Raw genomic sequence first — 23772 nt, 5'->3', positions numbered from 1 at the left:
CCTCGAATTACTAGAGCTGAAAGGCTGGCTTCAGTTCCTGGTGTGACCACAGGGTGGTTATTGCAGGAACACAGCAAAAATACTCCTCTTCAGCTAGTGATGGTAGTATGAGATGAGAATCCGGAAAAGCATTTTCCAAAAACCTTGTAATCTTTTTCACTGAGGTTCGTTGAATTAAATGCCTTTATTTGAAAATCAGCTTCTATCAAGTGGAGCACTGCTACCCAGCCAGTCGCCTCCCCATTGCTCTGCTGTGGTGGTGATGCCAAAAATACCAGCGTTTTAATTCCACACACACCCCCCTCCCCCCCGCCCCGGAGAAGTGACTGAGAAGAGAATACAGTTATGTGGCAATGGCTTGCTCCGTGGAGCATGTCACTGGATACAGCTCAGCTGCAAAGACCAGGATGGTCAGGTGATGATTTGCCTTGGGGAGACCACATCACTTGCATAATACAGAGGACACACTCTCAGGTGGGCATTGAAAGATCCTGGAATATGATCCCAATAGTACTGAATGATGCTGAATATACAGGGCCTGAACAGATTTCTTTCCCTTGCTGGAATACGGAGGTTTGCTTCTTGCAGAGCATTGATAGAAAACCTGTTTAACCCTCTCCAGCTGCTGCTTTTACGCTTTGTAACCAAAACAGGGGTATGAGTAAGAATGGTTATTTGAGAAAACACAAGCGTTTTGCAGCTAACTCAGGGAGGAGGATTTTATCTCATCAAAGTCAGCCAAATCATTAAAGCAATACAGTGCTCTTGTGAGTGAAATTAATTGATTCAATATTCAGCTGTTATTCTCTAATGATTGGGGGGGAGGGTCACTTTTAAAGAATAAAAAGCATAATCACTAGGGAGTTTGCATATTGTGGCATGAGAAGAGGCTCTGAGTAGTCTGGAGTACAGCATCCTGGATTTGAGAGATTTAATTAACTTTGAATGTAAACAGCGCTGGTGCAGTTGCTTATTCATTTGTTTAATGTTGCATAGGCATATTCTTTGAGGAGCAACTTTTGTCTGGGTTCTGTAATAAGCAAGTTTTGGATTTGTCTCATTAGTCTATCAAACTACCTGGCTAAATAACTGGGTTTTTTAACAAGCTGGAGTTACGTAACATGAATCATGCCTGGCGAGATGCTTGCAAGCAGGGAAAAGCAAGATAGGCAAAGAAATAGCGGCACTCAACCTTTGCAGAATAGGATATGACTGGGTTTTGAAATGAAATACTGTGTGTTGGTACTCTCAGCCATACAGATAAGGTTTATTATAAGGATGTGTCTTGAAACAACATCTTGGGATGGGAATGTTTAACAGATAGAAGAATTTGCTCAGGCATGTGCAGTTCTTGGAGGGTTTTGTATATGTGCATGCCAAATTTTGCTCCCCCCCCCCCCGTAAAATAATAAATGGGAAACATCTCTTAAATGGGACTGATTTCATGTGTAAAAGAAAATAGCTTGATGAGCTATGATTGCCCTTATAAAGTGTTATGCAAATCTCTTTTCTTCTTTTAAATATGCCCCTATAGGGTTATTAAGTATGTATGCAATACAATAGTCCTCTCTCTCAAGAGATATTTTACAACCAGTTTATGGAAAGGGGAAGCAAGTGATTAAATGAATGCATTAGAATAAAAGCAATTGATTTTAAGTTAAATCTTCCTTTAGTAATATTTCTTTGACAATTTTCTCTGCTGCTATTCAGTTTTGATCTTCAAAGTCATGCTGAGCTGTTAAGCCTGGGATGACCTTTTGCTTTAGTGGCATGGGTACAAATATTAAATAGTCATGTTAGGAAATAAAGGCGTGAGAGTAACAGGTTTTTAGGAAAGGAGTGGTAATAATGACTTTTTAGGAAAGGAGTGGTTTAGTGCTCCTGAATTCCCCTTCAAGCTGTTCTGCTCCCTCTCATTTTGACCAAATGAGTCCGTATTTTTCCTTCCTTTCGTGTGTAAATGAAATAGCAGTAAATGGTGGCATAGGGCTATTAACTACTGTATTTTGAGATTTTACTCTTATTAATGACAAATATTCAATTATGAGTACTGATATTTATGGTCTTCTCTTACATACTACCATACGTGTGTATGTACACACAGCAGCTGATTATGCGTTAGTGCAGACAACAGCTGAGATGTTCTAATGAGAAACAGTTACATCTGTAAGCTGCTTCTGCAGCTAGCACCATTGCTGATAATTTCGGCACGGAGAGAAGGAGATGAACAAGCACAGACGGAAACATGTATTTTCTCACATAGGAGGCCATTCAGGTCATGGCCAAGGGATGTCAAAAAGGCACTATAAGGAAGTGGACCATGTTGCTGTCATTATGTCCTTATTTTCCAAACAAATGCAGGATTTCTCTTGGACTGTCAGTGCAACATCCTTCAGAAGGAACTTACTTATCTATGAAAACTTTAAAAAATTTCAGTCTTCGGAAGAATTTTCATTTGTTGTAAAGAATTGACTTATTTTTCTGTAGCCATGTGTTACTGTTGCAGCAGCAGAAGCCTAGAGCTGGAGATCTAAGTGGTGGCACATAAGGACACCAAGATCTTGTAGGTGGAGAAAGACCTTTTCCTGAACCTGCATGATGGTGACCAAGTACAGGGTTCATCAAATGCTTTCTATTTTTATCTGCTCCAATACTCTTGACTCCATAGTGGCTTTTGGCTAACTAATAGTTACATCCTTTCTGCAACTCTTGATGCAGATGAATATTATGTAGGGGCATCATACAAAATGGTTGAAATTTTTGTAAGTGCTATCTATAGTAGCATGGGTGCAATTTTCCGATGTAGTTAATTAGGTGGGTTCAAGTGTCCTTTACTTGAATTTCCCTTACTCTTTTGGATGAGAAGTCCTTGTGGTTTTGTTAAGAGCTGAGACTTGCAAGGCCAGGAATGTAGGAGGGAGCACCATGGGGCGCACAGGACTCACCCCACGTTTTGGTAGGGTGTGAGATGAGTGTAGCTGCAGAGGGGTTTGTTGTGGCTGCCTGCAGTGGTAAGTTGCCTGGTGAGAGCCTGTGCCTCCAGGCCTTTGCTGGGGGAGCAAAGAGGGGTGGGCTGAGGGTGCGAGCTGGGGTGTGAGCAGTGGCTGGGCAGGCGTGGGCTAGAGCCACGCAGACGGGCACTGCTGGGCTTGGTGCCTGGGAGGAGGGGGGGGGGGTTGTTCGTCATCTGCGTGGGAGGTGTGGGCTGGCCTTGATTTCTGGTGGAATTTCTGTTGAAATCAGTGTGATCTGAGTGAGGAGAGTAGGGCAAGTCTGTGGCTACCAGGTGAAAGTAATTGCCACGTGTGGCACTGATGCACAGGAAGGGAGGGGGAGCATCTGTGTGCGTGCAGGCAGTGGCTTGCTCAGGAGTAAACTCTCACATCCTGATGTCCTTGAATAGATCTTCAGAGGTTAATAGTCCCCATCATAAGGCTCCACAGAGAAGGATTTCTTGCCCTGCAAGTTGAGGTCCCCAGTTCCGTTTTCCTTGCTGTTGGTAAAAGCCTGTATATCTTGTCTGTTCAAACCGTGAAATGTCTTCAGGTTATCAAGTTCTTCCCATATAGCAGCGAAACTGGAAATAATTACTAACTCAGTTTCACCATTTTTGCCAGTTATAAAAAGGTGAATTTTAATTTACACTAATTATTTAACTACATGAGATGCTCAGCATGAGAATGACTAGGTGCAAATTAAGTCAAGGAGAAAAATACATTGTGCATTAAATTTTTCATATTTAATGTTCTATTCGTATTTCATTACCAGTCCATCTGCAAGAAGACTTCTCTTAGCAGATTTAAGCATTTTTTCAAGAAAAAAACCAAATGTACAGTTAGGCTGATAAAATAAAGTTTTAGTCTGAATAGATTAAGATGGGAGAGTTTTAATAAAATCTTCTCAGTATTGCAGACTTACTTTCTCTTAACTCTGGTTACACTATGTGCCTTGGTATGATCTCTGGAGCCGTGCAATGGCAACACTTTCTTCAGGTTGTCTTGCTGAAACACGAACATTTTGTAGCCTCCCCAAAGCTATTGTTTGCGTGAAATGAGCCCTTGGGTAATACTGAAATTTGTACAGCGCATAACCTGGGTGGGTACATGGTCTTAGCTCCTTGTCACAGGAATGAACTTTGGAGTGTTTGCCTGGTTTCTGTAGTTGTGCTTGTTGCAGTTATGCTGCCCCACAGCCTATCCCCATGTGAACATGCTGTTGCTTTGGGAGAGACAGACCACGATTGCTGTTTGTGGGCCTGAGAACCAAAGCTTTTGCACAGTCATAGACAAGCCTAGTTGAGGGGGTGGGTTGAAACACCATCACTCTTACCAAGGTGAGTTCAACGCAGTAGGGGTGTTGCCATGGTATATGTTTCTTTGGAAGCACTGATACAACACATTTCTGTATTGTACAGAATTTATTTCACCGTCCAAAAATATGTATGCTGTCTTTCTTTACCTCAGCTGACTCTGGCTTTGAACCTTTCCAAACTTTGGGGATGTTTGTAGAGAGACTTTCCTTTGTGAATGGAATTTGTAAGTGCGGCATGAAAGATTTGGTTTATCTGCATGGAACATGTTTGCTTGAACAGTTGCTTTCCACAGTGCAGCACTTGTAGATTAAAATCCTTTCTGTTGTGGTCATGCCAGTTCAGTTCCTTCTGCAGCAAGTCAGTTTTGCTGGTGTACTGCAGTAAGGTGCCTGGTTGCATTAGTGAGAAAGGAAATTTTTCATTTCTGTTTGATGTGTCATTCTTATAGATTCCAAATGGTAATGACAATTTTTTATACTAATTTTTTAAAGATACTCTGAAAACTAGAATAATGCATCTTGCTTCAATGTATGTTGTATTTCACCAGTAAAACTGCTTTTAATTCGTGCATTTGCACGTGGAATATGAACGCATTGCATTGAAACTAGAAATGACAGTGTCATATGCATGGAATGTATCTTTTAGTTTATGGTGGCATGTTTTACTGTCTGTGATGTGTGATCACACAAGCTCAACAGTACACAGCTGACTTGATGTATTTACTGTAATTCTCTACCTAAGGAAATACGGTCTATTGACTAGCAGGCTGCGTGGGGACTTAATAGCCACGCGTTCAATTCCTGGTTCTGCTACACAGTTCATGAGTTTGGGGTAAGATTCACAACACCTGACGCTGATTTTCATGTGAATTATATTCATAAATATGAGTTGGGCACTAAAAGACCATGGTTGTGCAGTATTCTCCTTATGTCTGTTCCACTTCCTTATCTTATGGAGATATCCTGTAGACAAATGCTGTAGTCTGTTATCAATCCATAGGGAGCCAATAGGAGTTTTGTGCTAAAACTGACTGTAGGATTTGAATGTTAATTTTGTGTGTGTGTGTGTGTGTGTGTGTGTGTGTGTTGGGTTTTAAGTGACCATTTTCAGAATGGTCGTTGTACTATTTACTATGAGCACCTCTGCTTATAGTATTTATACTATTAAAGATCATTCAAGTCATCACAGAAGTCAAGCTACATGCTGCTTTGGAGTCCAATTGTCTCCTTTACTTAAGGTCGAAAATAGCCCCACTAAGGTACAGTCAGCAGCTAAGGCAATAGAGAAGGACAGTGTGTATCGACCTGGATCCAGATGTTAGATGCTGTGTTTAGAAAAACAAAGGGTAAATTTTCCTCCCAAACAAATTGGTAAAATTCAAGGTGGAAATTTGTAATGTAAGACACTGTATTGCAGTGAGTGTTAGAGTGAGTAGCAGCTTTGCAGAGTGGAGTGAAGAGATATATGCAGGTGCATGTGGGCAATGCAGAATCTGCCGGTTTTAGTCTGCCTTTGTGCAGCTTTGTGAAATTTGCATTTTGAGTACCTGGGCAATTCAGAGGGTAGCTGCCTGAGCAAAGTCTTGGTTAAAACAGCTGCTGGGAACACTACAAAATATTTTTGGTTCTATAGGGCACACCAGATCTTCCTCAACCAGCAGAGACGCACTCAGCTTCGCCTGTGCTAAACCTTTGCAAGGCATGTATCAGCTCAAAGCCATGGGCAAACCAAAAGCCCCCACAATTTATGCCAGATGATGTCTGTCCCTCTGCATCTAAAGAAAGTGTAGGTGCTCTGGTTTTCCTCCTAATCTGGAATGTTGTGACTGAGCTCTGTAAATGTCTGTAGGGGAAACAGAGGCGGTGATGGGAGTGTTGAGGAGACTGGTGGGGGGGGACTAGTTTTACACTGTACATGTAATCTTTAGCACATCCACATGTTAGTTACATGCACTTCTCACTAATAGATGTTTCTGAGAAAATGTTAATCATCATTGTTACATGCACAGAACTGGTAGTTTTTCACAACTGTAGTCTGGTGACTAAGAGTAGGTGATGCCACAGGACCATGGTCACCCCTGCTCCTAGCTGCCCCTGTCACAGTGGACAAGCTTGGACCTCACCAATGAGAGAAGGCAGACCATGAGCGGTCTTGTCTTCTCTCTCCCACAGGGTTTTTTTCCCCTTTTTGCTAGTTTAAGACTTAAACAGGAAGAATCCAAGTAAAGTGATTAATCTTAGGCTTTTGATACTGCTTGTCTTTAATTTCCTCTCTGTTAGTCAGTGATGCTTCTGATGTACTCGTGAGGATGTCCTGCATGTTCACAGTCCTTTCTGCTTGTCCTGTCCTTTGTTGCTTGGATGCCTGCTACATGCAGCTAGATCCATCTTGGCCAGTTTGGTGAGCATGTTGCTTAGCAAATTGAGAAAATGCTACAGCAGGTGGAAAACGTAACATACAGACCCAGTAAAAAGTAGATCCCATGAATATCTGCCAGATGTGTCTGCTGCTTGATTAGCAAAACCCCTAAGTGAAACTTTAATTTTGGGCAGATTCCTAAGTCATAGTGAAATCAATGGGTTCTACACATGCTCCTGAATTAAGTATATGCTTATATACTTTGTGAATAGAAATGACTTACTGAGCTGGAGCCAACATGGGGAATTTTGGGACTCCTGCTGTTCTGCTTACACTATTTTGCAGGAGAGTTTAAGGCTGTAGAATGACACCAACTGGATCCACAGAACAATCTGCTCCTGTTCCCGTGAACTCCAAATTATTTTCCTTCTCACATGCAAAGTTGTACCAAGAGCTGCATTTAAAAACCCATCTGTTGTCCATATTATATCAATAGGAGGAAAAATTTTAGACATCTAAAATATTCTGGTTACGTGTTCCTTCCTGCTGTCATCTGTCTTTCAACTACAAGCCATTTCTTGTAGTTGCACTTACTTCTAGCTGCTCAAATCTTTTCCCTTTCACCAACAGATGAAACTCTGAGTAGCCTAAACTGCAAAAGTGGAAGCAGGATGCTACAACCTTGTAGTGGAAAGAAATGGCTGCTTTCAAAATAAGATGCTTTTGATAAATTGATAGAATAGTTTTTTCTTATCAAGTGTGTAAGTAATAAATTACTTTAAAAGTTGTTTTGTTATATTTTTCATTACACATATCATATATTTGAAGTATCATCAATGTCTATATGTGTTTTAATATAATTTGTGACACAAATAAGTGGTGTGTAACAAAATATAGCTTGTTTGTTTGTTTGTTTACAGCAATTATAAGATTATAATTCCAGTGCTGCTGGTTATAATTCACCTGCTTCTGATCCCACTTTTCTGTGTTGCAGTGGCAGCAGCATAAGCAATTTTCTTGGCAGATACACTGCTTTTCCACAGGGCAGCAGTGAAGTTCACCTGTCTCGTTTAGTTGTTACATTTTGGTAAAACAGCCAGTTGTGACAGAACTAGAGAGACAATATATCAGCTTTGGTTTGCAAGGTTTTCTTTGCAACTGTAATGAGTACTCAGGGGTGTGTGTGTGTGTATTTACATCTGTTACAGCTTTGTGGCTTTTCTCCCACCGTTTTCAAAGCAGTAGCTTCTCATTGAGAGCCTCAGGATTTTTCAAGTACTGCACTGCGTCCTCCCTGGAAAACTCCATGGGAGACACTCAGGTGATAGGAGTTTTGTAGCCTTTTCCTAGTGAGATATGGATCACAAACTCAAACTGTCCATCTCATGATGGTTGGATAGCTAGGCCACAGACCTCTCTCTCTTCATGGGAGATTCAGTGCTGACACCTGTGTCTATTCCTTGTCAATCCCCTGTAAGGATTCATGCTCAGTATTAGAGCAGCATCTATTAGCAGTTGACCAGTCTTGTTCAGTTGTTCCCCAGTATGAAGAACACAGAAGCCTTCACTACATGTGATTAATTATCTGCTAAACAGCTCATTTTGTCAGGACTTCTGTTTCTACTACCTAAATCCTAGACTCATACCTCAGTCTCTCTTCAACAGTTTAGTGTTTCCAGAGATTCATTTGAATCCATCCCCTTTGAAACTGAAACTTGGTGTGGGTTTGAAACTTGGTGTGGGAGGGTTTGGCAGGAGCCGTTGCTTAACAGATTAGTGTGTCATCCAAGAGGATTCCACTGATGTCCATTCACAGATTCCCAGTTTTATGGATGTCTATTTCTGGGGTTAGGTAAGGGAGGTGAATCACTCAGAGGAAAGTCCTGATATGGAAGGTTTCTCTGCATATAGAAAGATTTTGAGGACAAGATTTGGGCTAGGGATAATCCCACAGAGAACAATTTACAGATTTCAAACTTCAGCAAGGGAATAGCTAGCTCCTGAATTTAAATGCTTGGATCAGAGTGCAACACTGTTTTCCTCTGTTTAACAGGACACTAAATATAGTTCAGTTTTAGACAAGCAGTTGGTAAGACCCATGTTGCAATGCTGCTGGAATGTGGGAGGAGGGTCTCAGGATAAATCTTCCTTTAGACCACTAAAAGGAAGATATAGTTAATATAGCTGTGGAGTTCTGGTACAGTAGTATGTTGTCCAGTATTTACCTCATACTTTCAAAGAAGCCTGGAGATGTCACAGACCTTGCTGTTAGTGAATTTCAGTCTTGAACATTTGTGGGTAAAGAACTGTAAAGCAGCCAGCATTTTCACAACTCTTTCTGGGTGATACATATTTCTACAAAATAAGCTGTATGTGCTGTTTATTGATTTGTCCCCTGAATGTAAAGGCTCTAAAATTTGGAAGTATGCTTGGGTTACTGTTTTTAAATGTATAATGAGTACTGTGTATAGGATGTGTAGGAAGCAAACCAATGTCTACAGTAGTAGATTTTTGTGGCAATAATATGAGACTCAGAAGAGACTATTTGGGAGTGCCCAGTGTGGAAGGACGTGGTGGGAGGCAGGGGACTGTGGGGAGGGCTGGGCACACTCAGTCTGAAGCAGCTGCATGCTGGGCAGCAAAGCTCCAGAAAGAGCTCTAGCAGGGATATTGCCCAGTCGGTGCTTTTATACATCTTGACTTACAGCACTGAGATTCAAATTCAGGTCAAAGGTGGAAGAGTGGTGGGACAGAAGGTCGGCAAGGCACTGCTCTGAGGCAACAGTACGCACAGGTGCTTGAGAACCTTCCTACTCCCTCTGGTTTTCTGTGCCTTCAGTATTGCACCCACCAGATGCACTAGAAAATGCCTCCATTTTTCAGCTATGCAGCAGAAATCATGAACCCCAGCTTCCAGTAAGTGCCTGTCTTTTGATTGCAGGCCCTGGTTGTGTTTGGGCTGCTGTGTACAAGGAGGCAAAGGACGGGCCCTCAAACTCATGGCCAGGTCACACTGGCTAGGTCACATCCGCACTGCCTCCTGATGTCAGACTTGCCTCTTGAGGGGGTGGTTGAAGTGGTCCAAAACCACACTGAACACAAGATACTAAGCAGTGTGCTGCAGTGCTCAAACGTCTTTCCTTTCCCACTGTTATTTAGCCATATGGGTGCACCTGTAGTTGTGAACTTCATCTTTCAGCATGGTTTTGCATCTCAGTGCATCTGTTTTATCTGTGGATTCTGCACTGTCTTATGGCTCAACATGGAAGGTTTTTCCCTTAATGCAGATGCTGACTGTCTCTCTCTTGTCTCTTTGAGCACAAGTTGGAATCAGAAGGAGCTTCTGGTGACTGGGCAGTTCTGAGATTGCTATCTCTTTCTTACATGTCTTCAGAGAAATTTATTGGGGGAAGACAGACAGGCACAGGCATGACATTATACACAGTGCATGATTGCAGGTGTTGTTTTTTTTTTTTTTACGTAGGAAACAAGGCTACAAAAGAGATCTTGGTAGGAAGGCAGAATTTATTCCTTTGAGAATACTTTCCAGATAGGAAGCTATGTCAAGATGGTAAAATGTTGGAGTTGTGTGATATAAGTGATTCTTTTTTTATTACAGTGACTATTATTTTCCCTGTGGTAACATCTAAAAGCTTCCATGAAGATGTAGCCTTCTTTGTCTTTGCGTCCTCAGACACACTGAATTTATGATGCAAGTATCTGATAGATGAAGAGAGGAAAGAAATGTCATCACAGGGATCAAAGACAGAGACAGATTGTGAGATGCCCTCCATGGTCAGATGTAAAGTCTGCGGCAGCAAAGAGCTCAGTCTGTTTCTCAAGTCCTATGAGCTGGTAGCACTCCCAGCACTGTACATCGCTTAGCAGCACAGAGATGTGTCAATCTTGTGATATTGTGTGAGCCTTTAGCTCCATGTTAAACCTTCAGCAGACCTTGTTCCAATGAAGCTTTTGACATATTTAAAGTTTATGACATGTATCTTTGTGTTGTGATTCAAACCTGAATTTATTTTATTATGAAGTTTAAAGGTCCCATCTGACATAAAGCATGTTGATTTCAGGGAAGATTTATGGAATAATGTCAGATGCTGCTATTTTAAAAAGTGTTACTGCCTTGCAAAAGTGAATTTCTTGTTTCTTTGTCTAGTAACGTATTCATAGCACTTGGAAGGAAGTTTTGGAATAAGGAGATTTCTACCCTGGGGGGGTAGTATCCTGTGCTTTCGTTAGGTCATGTCAGGCCATTGTTTTGCTTTTCTTATCATAAAGATCTTGTGTCTTTATTTGTGCTCAGCTGTGGACTTGAGTTTCCTGGAGGAGAGTGAAATAATTAAGAACTAATACTACAAAATCATATGTTCTCTGTTTGTAGCTGTTTTTTTAGTTGAAGGCAGTTCTCAGTTCTTTTCTGTAGCTATGTATTTTAATAGGTGGTGTAGATACATACCAGTAAGAAGTAGTGTCTTCTATCTGTGGTTCTCAGTATAGCTGAAAAGAAATACCATTATTCTCTATAACTATGAGAAAACATAGACTGAGAGATTCAAGGTCACCCATCAAATGGCTAGTGAAACTGGGGTTTCTTGTTCTCTGCTGTTTTTCACCCCTAACTGCCAGCTGATGTTCTCAGTGGTTTTGTCTCTGCCTGGTGGATTACACACTGGCAGGGTATGGGAAAGAGCATGTTTAATTTATTGCTCTAGATGCAGCCGCTGGGGAGGATGGTTAGGTACGGAGGGTGGTTTATCAGTAGAAATCATTAAAGTAGTGATTAATGTGGTGCTGGAGAAGGGAATGCGGTCTGTTGTTCTTGTTCTTAAAATCTGTGAACTGCTACACAGTGTCACGCAGCCTCAATAGGTCCTGGTGAGAGGAGTCGGGGGAGGAAGAAGGGCACTGCCACCCTAAATTGAGAGCTTATATGGCTGTGCAGTTGTGTCATGTGATGGAGGAACACCTCTCTGATGATTTTCTAATAGGATGGCCAAATCCTGGTAAATCTGGCTTGGTTCTGGTGTGGCAGATCTGAGACATTAATGTAAGTGATGTGAGCAATAGCTTCCCTCATCATGCCCTGATGCATGTGCCTGCTTTGCAAGTAAGCAGAATTTCTAGCACTGGCAGTGCAATGCCTTTCCCCAGAACTATCATTAAATAGAAGGAGACATGAGAAGGCAATGCTTGTTAAATCTTACATGGATGGGACTCTAGCTTTGAAATGTGTTATTCCATTTCCTCCAAGTCATCCTTGGGGAGACACTTGATTTGGATTTCCTGTGCGTTTTACCATTGATTCTTCAGTTGTCACTGTCAGCCTCTAGATTATGGCCATAGTTCTGGTCTACTTTATTCCCTGTCAGTTGCTGCTCTCCTTGCAGGCTTCACCATGACGTGTACGTTGCTTGCCAGGCAGAGAAAAAGGCAGAAGTCTTGGTAGATGCTGGGAGCAGAGCAGGGGTGCTGTGGGTGTCCCCATAAAACAGATGATAGGTGTGCAGCAGCCAGTAGATCTGGCTGCCTGCCAGGTTAGCACAGAAACTGCCTCTTGCACAGACCTCATTTTTCCAGCTAAGGACCAACATGCTCTCAGACAAACAAAAATAAAGTAATTGCACCTCGGGTGTTGCAGTTACTCCAGGGGATGGCTCTCACTGAGAGAAGCTGGATTAAAAACCTCCTGTCAGAGGTTATACTATGTCTCTCTTCTTTACATAAGTAGCAACACCAGAAAGAGATGAAACTGAACAGCCATATGAATAAATGTGCAGAATCTGAAACTCGCACTTCTGGCTCATCTATCACATACCATTCTTTTATAGTGTGAGATGAAATGTCCAGCACCAATTTTAAGCTGCCCTCAGCAGACACGCTGTTACCTTCTGTCTCAACACACGGCCATAATCTCATCCTGAAAAATAAGATTTTACCTTCCACTTACCCTTCTGGAGACAGCCTGTCAGAGCAACATGGTACCGCAAACTTATCCTGCTTAATGTCAGCTAATTAAATTCATTTTTGGCTATAGTACTAAATCAATTTAATTCTGTCTTTCAGAGCCTGCAGAGACAGTTGTGACTCTCAGATGGGTTTCTGTCTCTGATTAGTGATCAAATCTCTTTGTGTTTTTTCAGACTGACTCTCCGCCTGTCTTTTTCTCTGTGTCTCTCACCTGTACTTGTGATGTTAGGGAACAGGGTGTTTTTTCCTATGATTTCATAGCTCCAGCATCTACTGTCACTTTCTATTCTTTGAAATGAAAGTTTTATTACTGTGTCTGGAATAGAAATAGAAATTACTGTGACATACTCTTGGTGTTAGATGATTTTGGAGGTTGTTTTTCAGAAGTGTTGATCTTTGGAGGGATGGGTATTCGAGTGACCTTCTAACTCTGAGCTCATATGCCAGCCTCCAAGTGGTCATCCACATCGCAGTCCAAATGCAACAGCCTCCAGTAATGTTTACTGTCTGTCACTCTCGATATATTTTCTGATCACAAACATTCATGAAAATGAGGGTCAGAATTAAAAAAAAATTAGTCAAAAAAAGGAGAAAGGTCAAAGCAAACTATAGTGTGAAAAATAACAATACACTTGATTAATTGAGTAGTGCTGGTGGAGTATATCATGCCAGAGACAATCCGATGAGTGTTTTTTGATTTTAAATGCCGTCTGTGCAGGTTATCAAAGTTTACAAAAAAAAAAAAAATTGTCTGGGATTTCATGCATTATTTTTTGTACAGCTCTGGCACTCCTTTTGTGCAGCTTTGTGCCAGAGACTGCCTCTGATCTGCTGTTTCTAAGTCCCCTGACGCTGTCGGACAGCAGGTCAGTGTGAATCACTGTGGAACCTCCTGCTGCAGTTTATCCCCTGTTTGCAGCTGCATTTATTTTTTTTTTCATGTTTTCTTTCCACTTCCTCTCCTACTTGTTGATGAGGCTTATTTGTGTTTGGACATTACAGGCACAGAACTGAATTGCCATTGTCAGCAACGTAATTCCTGCTTACTGAGAAACTACTGCTCTTGTTCCGTCCAGAGTATAGCTGGAGTGTGTGGGGAGACATAGTTTGAGAAGAAGCTTGTATCATCATTGTGCGCTGTGCTTGATCTGTATGGAGAAGAGGGATTCAGTCTGGGTGGATGTCAGTCTGACATATTTTACAGGCAGCTGATTAATCTATCCATTTTTTGTATTGCATAGTAAAGTATACAAGTGCTGTCGTGTCTGTAAAGTAGCTTCTGATGTCAGAGAGAACTAGATACCAGCTTTCTAATTTTTAATAAAATAATGGTGAATTTCTGAAATGGAGAAATTCCAGGAAAGTAAGACTTGAGACTGTAATTTTTTTTTCTTAATTCCTTAAATTTATTGGGAGGAAAGGAAAGTTTTTTCAGATCATTCATTACATTTTTTTTCTTTCATTTAAAAATACATATTTCTGAAAGGTTATTCACATGCATATCTTTTTGAAATTAGAAGTTGTAATGTTTTTTTAAATTCATAATAAATTATATGTACTTGGGGAATTTTTAAAGCTTAATATTTAGACCTGAATTTCGTAAGTAATTCAATGGCTGTATCTCATCAATCTAAACATTTGGTTTAGATAATTTGTCCATTTTCAAATGAGCAATTAGTGTTTATTGAAGGTGGAGAAAGAATCGCCAAAATGCTGCTAAGTCCAAGAGCACAGTGGTGGTTCTACAGGCGCTTTCTAAATACCTGGGTTTGTAATGCCTCTTCAGCTCTGTTGATGTGAACATTTATAATGCAAAAGACTGCATATTTGCTTCTTCAGTGCTGTACTTTGTTGTAAGAAAGGACTTATTTGGGGTGAGAGAGTAACTTATCTGTAATTTAATATGTATAAATATGGTTTTAGGATTGTTATAAAACTGATAGGCTCAGTTTTGAGAAATGATGGCACACTTACGTGAAAGTAAACTGACAGCAAAAATTACATTTCAGCTTCCATTAATTTTTCTAACTGTGCCTAATGTTTGCATTTCCTTACAACATTGCTTGTGAAAATGAAGGTCTTAATTGATGGCACTGGAGGTTACCACTGTCTACCCATAGAAAATACAGTTTGGTCATGAACTGTGTGTATTTTTTTACAATTCTCTCTTTCTGTAGAGACTATATTGATTTGTATGTTTAGTTTCCAATCTTTCTCCCACCAAGATTTTAAGTGCTGGGTCCCCAGTGTATTCCTGTCAATGCTAGCTATTTCCATAATTGCCAGAGCCACATACCTCCCATATAATTTCCATTTTCAGATTTCACGATGGCTTCCATGCTTCTGCTTCAGCTAGAAAGAATTTGCCTTTGCCTTAAAGAGGGTCTTCTAGGACTTGCTATTTCTAAGTGTGGTTTTGGGTCATTGATGTTTCTTTCTCACCAAAGGAAAGGCACTAGGACGTCTCTGCCAGAAAGATCTTTGTGAAAGCTCTTGGAAGTTGTCAGGTTCACAAGTAGTTCAGCCGACTCTTAGCAGCTGCTCCTTAGGCCCTCCTGCTCTGCCAGAAATGGTTTGTTTTGACCTCCAGGATCTCCCCATCTCAACTGTGAGCAGAGAGGCAGTAAGCACTGAAAACGGGACGTGACTTGTGGCCTTGAAAATCTGTACCATGGCTTTGGCTGGGCCAAAGAAGAAGGAGTCTCAGCAAAAGGGAATCAAATGGAGAATTACAGACTCATTTCTCACAGGACACTGAACAGCAGGAAGGCAGTGGTAGCTGGTGATGGCTACCAACCTGGATTAGGTTTGAACTGATTCACTGCAGATGAAGGACTGCATTTTACTTGGTTCCATGTGTTGTGATACATTTCTGTTCATGATGTAGCTACTTTGTGGTCATTCTTTTTGATTGATGTGGTGATTTAGGTCTTTTGTTTTAGACTATTCATTTTCCAAGAGTACCATTAACAGGCAGCAAGAAAAAGAGAAGGAGAAATGTTTAAATAAATTATTCCCCTGAAAAGTTCTCATAGTTTTTAAAAAGGTAAATGAAGTGATGCAAGGTAAATGGTTAGGTTCAGTTGTTAGGGACAGATTGATTAAATGTCTCCAAATAAATCTGCAAGCAGAAAGAGTTGTATGTCTTACTGTATTTTCTTGCTGGAGACAGCTGGCCATGTTTTAGCAGCATGGTTTTGTGGGGAGGATGTTACAAATAATTTCTCTGGGAGGGAAGATTCTTTTAAAGTCTTAAATGGGTTGAGAAGAAACTGCTTTTGTAGGTAAGTCAGAGTTATTAGGAAGCAAAAATTAAGCAGATCAACAGAATGGTTCTGTCTAACACTCATAAAAATGACTGTTTTAGGGAAACTTTTATAACATCAAGCCTGGGTGTGAAGAGTTGGGGATGTGTGTTCCTTAAAAATTCTAAGTGTACCTTGTAAGTTAAAGCTCTCCATGAAATCTAGATAATGTTTTCTTTTGTACCTATGTATCTGGGAATGCAGATACCTGGTCATCTTTTGGCATTTCTGAAAATGAGGGACTGATGAACCCTCTGCATGTACTTTCTGACAGAACTCTCTGGGCAGGTGAGTGGTTTTCACATGTTTGCTCTTTGTTTGTTAGGTCAAAAGCGCTGCCAGTTTCGTGGTATTTAGCTGTACTATGGGTGCCCACAGCCAGCTGGTTCAGCTCTCGCTGGGTTCCCAGCCTGACTGATGGTGCAGCCTTGCCAGGGTGCCTTTGCTGAGTGTTCCTTGTCTTGGCCAGCGTGGACTTGACTTACCAGCAGCCCCAAGCAGGATTAGCAGGTGTCAGGCCTCCACGGGTTTCCCGGTGAGCCGCCTGTTTCTTGAGCAGTCGGCGATGGCTCTGAGGGAAAGGGAAGGACCCGCTGCTGGGGTCACAGAGCGGAGGCAGGTGAGAGAGTGAGCTGGTGCCTCAGCCCCGGCCAGTGTACTGCAGTTGGGCAGTGTAGGAACCCCGCCAGCACAGAGCTAGAGGTGCTGCCTGCCTGCCGGGAGGGACAGGGCTCTCCCTGGTGAAGGGGAATGCTACTGAAATCCCAGCGATGGGACATGGTGGTCCACCACGCCTTCCGCCAGCCGGGGCTGCCTCTGGGTGCTGTTAGCAGTCACTGCTCTGCCGTCCTGCTTGCTACTGCTGGTCCCATGCTGTGGCTCAGGAACCCACCTTGTTGTCTGGCATTTAAGTATATGTATACTGAAACATATATGTCCACTACTCTGTGCAGATTCTGTTTGTCAGCTTGTATTTATATCGTTTCAGAGCCGGCAAACATTAGATATTACATATGAGTATCGTACTTATGAGAGGTGAGCCCTTTAACAATAATTTTTTCTTTGGTTTTGGATCATGGAGTATGTTCTTCATAACAGTATTTACACTGGTTTGTGCTTGTTATTGAAGACCAAATACAGAGTACAGGAGACACTGACTTGCTTAGGTGGCAGCAAATGGAGATGTACATGGTGCTAGTGAACTGCATGATGTTGTGGCTGGCCAATGAAGTGTAATAAGGGCAAGAGCTAAGCCACTTCGCAGAGATGAAGAATCAAGGATGCATTAGAGTAATTTAAAAAGTGTAAACTGTGGCTAAAATCTAAACCCATAATTTCTTTAAAATTCTTTGTTATTTACCAGGCTTCCCTCCTGAAAACCTCTTACCCTAGGGTGAGATGCAACTTGTAGAGCAGGAGGAAGATCAGCTTCTGTCTGGGGAGATTTGATTTAAAAAGATATGACCCCAGCTTTATTTCTGATGTGACTTCTTATTGCTGTGGGTGTGTCTGTATGTGTGTGTGTCTGGGTGTATTTCTGAATAGCCTGTAAAGTCATATTATCCACATTTTCAGAATAAAGAGAACCCAATTAATCTGACTTTTGTATCAGTAACTCTGTTTATAGCTTTATCTACATCCTCATGCATCACAGGATGAGTCAATACAATTAATAAGCAAGAATTTCTTAATTGTTGATTCAAACACTTATTTACGGGGATACGCTGTCCAAGAGAGGTTTTTTTATTTAGTGCGGTAGACTTTTAGCTTGCCCGAACCTTCGTTTGTTTCAATCAGTTGTGATATTGCCATTAGTTTGAGTATGAAAAAACTTTCAGGTTTTAAATTGGAAAGTTCGTTTATTTGCTGCCATGTGTCTTGCCATTGGAGACAGTGATACTAGTACAAAGCTCATTTGCCATATCTTCATTGGTTACCTACAATATATATCAAAATATTTAAAACCAGACTTGTCTATCCAGTGATTTAAAATGATTGAGTGATTATAAATAAAGTGATTGTAATCACCAATAGGGAAGAAATGCTTTCTTAAGATCCCTTTATCTCAAGAGAATAGTTCACGAGGGAGCTCTGATGTTGTGACATCTTCTAACACCAGGGATTTTCAATGTTACAAAAAGGAAAAAAAAAAAAAAGAAAAAGATAGAGCTAAATTGACAATGTGCTAGTGAAAGGAATTAAGTGCTTGTCAAGGACCTACCCAGTGGGAAATCTGAAATTCTGTATCTGTCCACGAGACAGTTACAGCTTCTGCATTAACATCGAAAACTAGTTTTCATTGCTTTGATAGCATGCCTGAAATCTGGTCTGGAGCTGGGCGCCAAACCAGTTTGGCTACAGCAGGACACTTCTGCTTGCCATTGTGAACAGCAAAATATTTTCTGTAAGCCTGAGAAGAGCACAGACCATGTTAGTGCAGAGGAGGAGTATGTGAAAACACACAAATGTACTAGCAGAGCTTGATGTAAACCTCTGAATGTGATGAACTTACTGTCTGGATTTGTTGTTTTCAGGTGGGACCCTCTTCTGATATGTGATCTACAGCGAGCTACTTTGAATCATACAATGACAATGTTATCACTGCCACATCTCTGGGAACCAGTTATTCATAAGTATACGGTATGTGAACGTCTGCATCCTACATTAACCGCTTGTTGGAACAACGCAGAAACAATAACATGAAGGTGCTAAAAGTCACTGAAGTAAATGATAAGCCACATGTGCAATCATTTACACTGAGCCTTTTTAGCAGATGTTTATCTGCTAGGCCTGGTCTGTACAGTGATCTGCTTTAACTTGAAAATGTATTTATGTACAGATACTGGTAGAAACATTCTAACAGTGTTTCATTTGGATGAAGTTATACTGTTGAAGTGATGATATGTAGATACACATTATCTTTCTCAAGAAGGAGGGGATCGAAGCAGTAGCGTGAAGAGTTCTGTAACTGTATTGCTGCTTGTAAAGCAGTATTATTTTTGCATTTAGGAAAGGTCTTTAATTGCTTTTCTCTTTCATTCCATTTTCAATTTCTGGTCAATCTAAATTAGATTAATTTCACACACCAATGAACCCCTAAAGAAGTGTAAATTAACTCCCATTTTACCAAACTCAGCCAGATGATGGCAGTTATTCCCTTGATGTTTAGCTTCACATCGCCCACCCTCTTTGACCAAGATTTCAGTAGGAATTGTCTATATATAGAGCCTTTTTTCCTCACCCTGTATAAGGAGCTGAAGACTGAGACCAACATCTAGTGAAGGAAGGCTATTTAATTTATGGCCTATGAGGCTAAAAATGTAAGGTCACTCACAGCTGGCATGTTTTTCTTTTCTACTGTTCTGGCTTGAAATTGTTAACACACACTCAGGTCCTGTAAAACCATGAACAAACTGGTATTATGAGAGTGGTTACATCATTGTTTTATGTTCTGAAGCAGTTTGTAGCACACCAAATAACTGATGCATGGAGCATCTTCATCTGATTTATGGCCCCAATGCAACTCCTGCTGAAGCTGGTGGAGAAATGTTTCTGCATGCTGATGGGAGTTGAACTGCATTGCACTAACACCTGGGATTTTTGTTTAAGTGATGTTCCCTGCATGGAATTTTTTTTTACTGATTAGCCAATTTTTAGAGATTAAGTATTAAAGGTAAAAGCATAAAACAGAATTACAAGCAAACAGATTGTCAAAATAACCTAGAAGAGGGCTCAGAAAGTGCTTGTCTAGCTTCAGAAGTTATGAAGTGATGAGGTGAGATGACTGCTCCAGAAGTATATATCTGGGTTTAATGTACTCTATTTTTATATATAAGCTTGGAGACAATGTTTGTCAGAAATGTGAATGATTTGCTGCTATGTCAGTGATGTGAGAGAGGGAAAGCAAAATAGAAGTCTTACAGAGAGTGGGAGAGAAAGGTCATGCTTCATCGATGAGTTTACTGTGTTTTGGGAGAGCAGTTCACAACTCAGGTGACTTGTGTGCTGAATGTTAAAGAGGTTTCCAAACCTGGCTGGACTCTGGATCAGTCTGAAGAGAAGCTCCTGGAGGTGACATCTCCCACTGAAGTGAGAGAGTGTTGATCCTGCTTGCACTGTGGCGGGGCTTCTAGCATGCCTGTGTTGCTACCTTCAGTAATCCCTGCTGGCCAAATACCCTCAATATGACCCTCTGCAGACTTTTTAATGCGTTTGTTCAGATGTCTCCTCTATCATCCATATCTAAGCACCTTTTCAGGAGAGATATAAGAATAATAATCTCTGTTACTCCTGTTTCTTCTGAGTTGATTAATTTTTATATGTTAAGAATTGTTTGCTGATATATTTTTGTAAATAAGTTGTTTTGGTGTGTGTGTGAGCATTGGTAATGGAAGGCTGGTTTGAAGAAGATGAGTTTTACGTTCTGCAGGGACACAGGTCTGGAAAGGACCCAGCAGGCCATCTGGTCTGCTTTCCTGCTGTCACAGGTATCTCGTCATGAAAAGCATGAATGCGTCTTGGTTGACATTTTCACTTTTTTAGTGGAATGCAGCTTTTCGCTGGTAGAGGGGACCTCTCAGAGAGCCGAGGGCAGGTGGCAGGGAGAGGTGATTGTCAGAGCGGTGGCCGCTTGCAGATCTCCATGTTCCCTGGGCACAAAGAGCAAGCAGCCATCTCGCTGCTGTGCTTTTAATGAGCTGTACAGCAAGGGATGCTGTGTCTCGCACCTTGTGAGGCTTCTGATACGCAGTAATAACCTTCACGGATTTGCCATCTACCCAAATCAAAATGAAATTTCCTTTGACCTGTGAATGCAGGAACCAGAAGGAAGTGAAGGTCTTCGTGTTTGTTTTTCCTTTGCAAATGTTTCAGGAAACTAATCTTCAGGAGCACAGCTCATAAAAGATCGGCCTGCCGGAGGATGAGGCTCTGCTTATTACAGAAAAGCTTCTGAGACAGTCACAGCTGAGAAGATTACACACTTCCACAGGAAATTAATTTTGATGTAATATAGTGGAAGAATGACAAAATGGAAAGGGCATATATAATGTATTTGTGATTATTAAGCAGCAGAGAAATAAAAACTTGAGATCCAATAAAGTGCATGTAATTTAGATAGGGATACAAAATTCCCAATAGTTTTTTTTTTTTATTAATTTGGCCCTTTACTTTCCTTTGCTCTCTCTTGGTGGTGTTATTTCAATGTGGGAAATTATTAACATCTTGTAAAATTATGTCGTTTGGGGCATGTTAGATTATAAAGCATTTAAAACCAGTTTCAGAGCAGTCCTATGGAGTCCAGTTAGGTTGCATCCTTCAGTAGAAGGTGCATATGTGACACCAGAGTGGGCATGAGAGGCAAGAGCTTCCTTCTTTGCTTCATCCTCTTTCTTCTTTGCTTCATCCTTCTCCCATGTGGATGTGTAGTCTTGACAGAGGGGGAAGCTTTCCTTCTCTGTCTGCCCATGCTCCTTGCCATGACACTGCACAGTGCTTGATGATGGGTGGAAGTCCCACCCCCAACCCAGCTGTCGACCAGAAGCCCGTGTCGCAGGTGCGGTCTGGCTGCAGACCCTCTGGGGACTGTTCAGGTTACACATGTGCTAGAGATCTGTTGGTTCCGAGGTCCTTGCTGCTCGCCCAGGACATGGGCAGGTGACGAGTTCTCTCTTCTTCTCCTCCTCGGTGTCAGTGTAGGCGCCTCGGTGAGCAGGGCTCTCTCCTGGTCAGGTGCTTCACAGCAAAACGTAGGTTTTCTTTCAGAGGGGAAAGTAATAACTTGCAACATTTTAATAATTTTTCCTATAAGATCTGGTTACCTGCAACTGGAAAGAATAAGCAGGATTCTGGCAGATTTAACTTTATTAACCATCATAAATCCTTTCCCTTTTGACTCTAAACAGTCTCTGGAGTCCTTTTAATGCTCTTGACATTGCACTGGCCTTTCATCACAGCACAATATACATTTTCCTGTAACTAGAAAACTGATGGGGAGAGCCTTACGTGAACCCGAGGTAATGGATGCAGCGATGGGGATGTGCGACTGTCAGACGCTTGCTGCCGGTGAAAGGAGGAGAAGGAGCTTATTCTGTTAGTGTAGCTCTTCCCTCAGTGGAGGGCAGGAGAGGGGACCTGAAGATGCAGGCTCTTGCAGGGTCTGGCGTGCATACGCAGGCACCGAGGGATGGGGGACAAGCTGCTTTGCTCTGGCCCAGACAAAGAGACAGCGGAGCTTTGGTGTCTTCTGCTGGCAAGCTTGGGGATGCTGGGGGCCGAATCCTGCCTCAGAAAGCCCCTCTATGAGCAGTCCCCGGGGCAGGTAGCTGCTGGAGGCCACTAGCGGCCAGCAGACTGGCCCAGCCCCCAGGAGCTGTTGTCCAGGAGGAGGCCACTTGTGGCACCAGGACCAGGCAGAGCTGCTCGAACGGAGGTGCTGGGTGAATGGACCTTTTCTGTGCTGGGAACAATGCTAAAAGGAAGGAGTGTTACCAGGTGGTCGAGGGGCAGGCATCTAAGCAACAAACGCCTTCTTCATAAAGTAACTACCTGGGTCATTGCCTTTCTTTCCAATCCGGACAAAATCCTTCAGAAAGCGAGAGGGGAATTCCCTGGTTAGTAGTCTGTCTCTCTGCTGTCCAGGAATTCATGGGATGGAGAAGGCATCCCAAGAATCTTCCCCCATGTGCAAGGAAGCTAAATTCCCTCTTGTTTTTCTGTGTACACAAGTCAGCAAGTTTTTTTCAGAAATTGCTTTAATTTTAAGCCTAATACTATGCAAATATTTAACTTTGGACAAAAAGGCCTCAAGCTGGCTTTAGACCATGGACAGGCTTCCAGCTGTTTTTGCAGGTACAGATCCAATGTTTACGTACATGAATGGTTATTTATTTATTTATTATGATGATCTTTTTATGCCTTGAACATAAAAATCTACATATTTGCAGTGTGTGTACAGCCATTTTCAGAAGCTTTGGCAAAAAAACTCAGTTCTGCTGAAGTTAATCACAGTAGATGACACAGAGTTGTACTGGCTGATTTTTTTCTCTGTAGTGCCCAAAGCTGTGCTCACCATTGAAATCCCACTAGCCTAGGTTATGAAAGAAAGGTGTGGAAAGATCTGGTGCCTGCTGCAGGAACTTTATACTGTAACTTGGTTGTCTGGACAAATGGGTACAAAAGAATAATCAGAATGAGTGTCAAGAGAGTTAGCAATAAATATGTTAACTAGATTTCAAAAATATGCTTAAATGCTACCTTGATAAATGTATCCACATACATTTCACATACGTCTGGTTTCTCCAGCCCTTGTTTCAGCTGCATGCCTGCAAACAGCCTCTTAATAAAAAGGAAAAGTCCAAAGTCTTGTGGACCTTCTAGAGTGTGCTCAGCATGTGAGCTATTGACTTCACGAAGACGAGAATAGCTATGTCAAATGTGTTTCATTTGCATGTGGCAAGATAGAAAAAGCAAACTCTGTGTGAAGACGAGCAGACAACAAAGACACCAAATGCCTTAAATACTAAGGGAGTTAATGCTATGCAGTGATTTTGCTTCTGTTATAGGAAGTGTAAGAACAGTATGCTTCCTGGCATACATCACCATCTAAACTGCAAAAGGTTTCAGTTCCATGGCAACACAAAGAGCCCAATTGTACTGAAGGTGTATGTATTAATGCAGTCAGAGTGAGGGGTTGGGAGTGAGCTGGGGAAAAATAAAACATGCCGAATGTTTCCTGTTTATTTATTTATTTATATACAAAGTAAAGCCTTTGTTCTTAGAAAATCAGTACTGACATGAATACACCCCCCCCCCCAATCC

At 41.6% G+C, this 23772-nt stretch overlaps 1 protein-coding gene across 2 annotated transcripts in view; it reads left to right on the top strand.

Moving 5' to 3' along the window:
- Nucleotides 1–456: 456 nt before the first annotated feature.
- The window catches only part of HIVEP2 (human immunodeficiency virus type I enhancer binding protein 2), a 123606-nt gene continuing 100290 nt past the window's right edge, over nucleotides 457–23772 (top strand). The window contains exons 1-2 of one of the 2 annotated variants that reach the window (XM_026844449.1): nucleotides 457–474; nucleotides 18489–18594. The gene's annotated coding sequence lies outside the window, so the exon portion shown is untranslated. Of the gene's footprint in view, nucleotides 475–18406; nucleotides 18595–23772 lie in introns of those variants that run through there. The other variant, XM_026844450.1, reaches the window with a different exon arrangement.

The sequence above is a fragment of the Athene cunicularia genome (genome assembly GCF_003259725.1).
Source record: "Athene cunicularia isolate RWA chromosome 3 unlocalized genomic scaffold, athCun1 chr3_part1, whole genome shotgun sequence".
NCBI lineage: Eukaryota > Metazoa > Chordata > Aves > Strigiformes > Strigidae > Athene > Athene cunicularia.
Note: the sequence above shows the minus strand (reverse complement) of the source record. Positions and strands in the feature narration are given on the sequence as shown.